The sequence below is a fragment of the Trematosphaeria pertusa genome (assembly GCF_010094035.1).
Source record: "Trematosphaeria pertusa strain CBS 122368 unplaced genomic scaffold BU26scaffold_6, whole genome shotgun sequence".
Lineage (NCBI taxonomy): Eukaryota > Fungi > Ascomycota > Dothideomycetes > Pleosporales > Trematosphaeriaceae > Trematosphaeria > Trematosphaeria pertusa.
The window spans coordinates 761712-766206 of NW_022987217.1; positions in this window are offsets into that span (position 1 = coordinate 761712).

A 4495-nucleotide genomic window follows, 5' to 3' on the forward strand; every position below is an offset into this window, starting at 1 on the left:
TAGAGTAATAATTTTACCTATAGTCTAAATAGAGCCTTTCTAGGCTAGACCTCTACTCTAGAGACCTACTAGTTTTTTAACTTTAAGAGAGTAGCTAGTACTAACCTCTATTTCTTTTCTACTATATATATTAGGTATTATTCTAATAAGTATATAGTCTAATAGAGTTTTATATATTTATCTCTAGCCTTTTTACTATAGTATAAGTATTTCTATTCTAGAAAGCACTATCTATAGTTAAGCGTGTAATAATTAGAGTATTAGGCTACCTATTCTATAGTCTAATACTATTCTTAATAATATTAGCATTCTATAGTATATTAATTCTATAGCTTAGTATAATATTCTTTACTATAGACTTTCTTAACTAGTTTAGATATTATTATCTAGCTAGTTTCTTTCTTAGAATAGAAATCTATATACGTAGTTACCTAGATTTTCTTATTATCTAGCTCTTATATACTAGTAGCTATTCTAACTACTACTCTTTCTTCTCTACTATAGATAACTAAGAGGTAAGCTTAGTAGATATAGTTATATTCTAGGTAGTTTCTTTTGTATAACTAGTATAGTTTCTACTATAGGCGTACTTTAATTTTCTAGTTATATAGAAATAGTCTAGAGAGTTTCTTTCTCTAGAATAGTTTAGTTAGGTATACCTTATAGAAGAGGTCTTAATACCTACCTCTTCTAGCGTATCTAGGTTACTATTATTTAGTCTTTTTAGCTCTAGAATAGTTTATAGAGAAGCTCTAGTATATCTTCTAAATATATAAGTATACTTTTTTATCTATAAGGTATTCTACTAATTAGGCTACCTTCTTAAGAGCGTCTAATATCTTCTAGAATTCTTTATTAGTAAATAGAATATTTTAATATACGTGTTAATAGCTCTATACATTATAGGTTTCTACGTATATCTAGTACTATTATATATTAATACGTTATTAGATTACTTCTAGAGTAAGATATTCTATATACGTAGAGTACTTTAGTATAATAGTCTAGACTTTAGTAGAGTACTATTCTAAGTTAATCTTATCTTTCTAGTACGTTATATAGCTATTATTATAGTATACTATCTATAAAAGACTATTATAGTCTATCTAGATTATTTTAACTATTTTTTTTTTCTTTAGGTATTTTTATATAAAGTGTTCTTTTTTACTATAGACTAGGTATAGTCTCTTCTTAAAGTATTATATCTTTTTCTTTATTTATAGAGTTTACTTTTCTTTCTATAAAGTCTTAACCTAGTTTAGGTCTATAGAGTCTCTCTAGAATATTATAAGAGCTAGCTCTATAGTCTCTACTACTATACGTACGCTCTAGAATACCTAGCTAGGTAAGTTAATTATAAATAATATAGTCTCTATAAGCTATAAGAATAAGAGTAATAAGTAGAGTAGGTTAGATTAAATTTAGCTATCTAAAGGTAAGAAGTAGAAGAATACTCTAAGAGGCTCTATATATAGAGGTACTAAGCGCTAAGACGCTAGACTAGGTTACGTAATAAGATTACGTAACCTAAGGTTATATAACCTAAGGTAAATCTCTAAACTAGACTATTATATTACTCTCTCTTATAGAGAGAGCTTATTCTTAAGCTCTAAAATACGCCTTTCTAGTCTCTCTTCTTCTAAAACTCTTATATTATACTCTTAACTATCTCTTTTAGCTTATAATAAGTGTATTTATATTAGTTTTAAACTAGAAGCGCTTTTATAGCTACTACCTTCTTTCTAGTTACTCTATTCTTATAGAGGTTTAAACTAGAAGGCTTATTTTCGCGTCTATAGAGCGGCTTTATTATAGGCTCTCTTCTTAAATAATGCTATAAGCTTAGTAGAGTTCTAAATTACCTAGTAGCGCCTTTGTGTTACTCTTGTATCTTCTACTCTTATAGGTTTTAAATTCTTCTCTATCTTCTCTAGAGTCTTCTTCTTTTTATACGCCTTAATCTAAGTATCTAATTATAATAGCGGCTCTAGCTTATCTAGGTATATTATATAAAAGTCTCTTATCTTATAGAGAGTGTTAATAAAGCCTATAGTATTATACTAGGTAGAGTTAGAATTATAAGTAACCTATATAGCGTAGTATTAAAGATAATTTTAATAAAGATAGCTATTTAGAATTTTCTATATAGGCTATTCTAAATTACTATTAACTTTAATAGATAGCTACTTAGACTCTACCTATTCTAGTAATAGCTCTAAGACTTTTCTTAACTAATTAGTATAAAAGATATTATATATACGTATATACGTAGATAGCTAGAGCTAGAAGAAGTAACTCTTTATAGTAATAATTAGATAAGAGCTATATATCTATTAATTAAGCTTTATACTAGGCTAATTTATTAAAAAGCTATAAGGTTTAATATAGACGAGATTACCTATAGTAAAATTAGATTCTTAGCGTTTTTTATTTACTTAGAGTATCTACCTAGCTTACGCTTTTATAATATTACCTTATATAATTTTAGTAGCTTTTTTTACAGCGTTATATTACTTCTTAGTAAAATTCTAAGCTTTCTAGCGTAAAAGATACTTATGTAGAGTAGAGACTTTTATTATACGCTTCTTCTAATTCTAGTAGTATATTAGCTAGTATTTAAATTTAATTTTATATACTATTAGTTATATAGTTTTATATAGTAACGTAGCTTATACCTAGTCTATATAGAGTAGAAGATCTAACTAATTATTCTAGTAGTAGTTAATAAATTAACGTAGACGCTAATTAAGATATTAATTAATAATCTCTATATTTCTATTAGTTTACAAGTAGTATATAGTAGAGAGCTTCTACTTAATTTCTATAAGCTAGTAGAGCTTATCTATAAAGGTAAAGGTAAACTATAGACTATAATCTAATATAATAAACCTAGAAGAACTATATATACGCTAAATATATTAATAATATAGCTTTACTATACGTTAAGCTATAATTATTTTATAGTAGAGTAGAAAGAAGCTTTACTTACTTAGCTAATCTATAATAACGTATACGTAGTTAAATTCTTTTTTATTAGAAGAGAAACTCTTAAAATTTATAGAGACGTTCTACTATACTTTCTTAAAGATAGAAAGAAGCTTTAGAAAATCTAGCGTTTTATTATAGAAAGTATAGCTCTACTAGTAAGTCTTATATACTACTATATATATATTAATATCTTCTTATATATCTAGCTAGTAATATTAATCTTATAGTAACTAGGTAGTCTTCTAGCGCTCTAGATAGATAGTTATCTAAGTAGTATATATAGCGCGTATTAAATATACTTATAGATAGTTAATAATAGAAACTATTAATTAATTCTAATATATTAGTAAGCTAGCTTCTATTTTCTAGATAGAGCCTAATATAGTAGCTTTTTCTTAAGCTAGCTATAGAGATTTATCTAATTAATTAGTAGTAATAATCTAGTTAATTATAGTATAGAGATTCTCTATAGAAGATATCTCTATAAAGGTATTAGTAGATATAACTTCTATAACGCTACCTACTAGCCTCTTAGTAGCTAGAGTAGCTAGCTTATCTATAATTTACTTAATAGTAAAGAGGCTAATTTATTTCTAGCTTAGAAAAGCTCTTATATAAGTAGTATAATTCTTCTTCTTTTAGGTTTTAAGTTCTTTTTACTTTTATAATAACGCGTTAGCTACTATATTAGCTAATCTAGGTTAATAGATAAGTATAAGAGCTAGATTTATAGTCTCTACTACTATAAGTATCTCTAAATACCTAGCTAGGTAAGTTAGCTATAGGTAGTACTATCTCTATAAGCTATAAGAATAAGAAGTACTAGTAGAGTAGGTTAGGTTAAATTTAGCTATCTAAAAATAAGAAGTAGAAGAATACTCTAAGAGACTCTATATATAGAGGTGCTAAGCGCTAAGACGCTAGGCTAGGTTACGTAATAAGATTACGTAACTTAAGGTTATATAACTCTAGGTAAATCTCTAAACTAGACTATTATATTACTCTCTTTTATAGAGAAAGCTTATCTCTAAGTTTTAAAATACGTCTTCTAGATCTCTCTTCTTCTAAAACTTCTATATTATACTCTTAACTATCTCTTTTAGCTTATAGTAAGTATATTTATATTAGTTTTAAACTAAAAGTACTTTTATAGCTACTACCTTCTCTCTAGAAAGAAAAAGACTTATTTTTCTATTAGTAGAGCGGCTTTCTTACTAGCTCTCTTCTTAAACAATACTATAAGCTTAGTAGAGTTCTAAATTACTTAGTAGCGCCTTTATGTTACTCTTACGTCTTCTACTCTTACAAGTTTTAAATTCTTTACTATCTTCTCTAAGGTCTTCTCTTTTTTATACGCTTTAATTTAAGTATCTAATTATAATAGTAGCTCTAGCTTATTTAGATATACTATGTAAAAGTCTCTTACCTTATAGAGAGTATTAATAAAGCCTATAGTATTATACTAGGTAGAGTTAGAATTATAAGTAACCTATATAGTATAGTATTA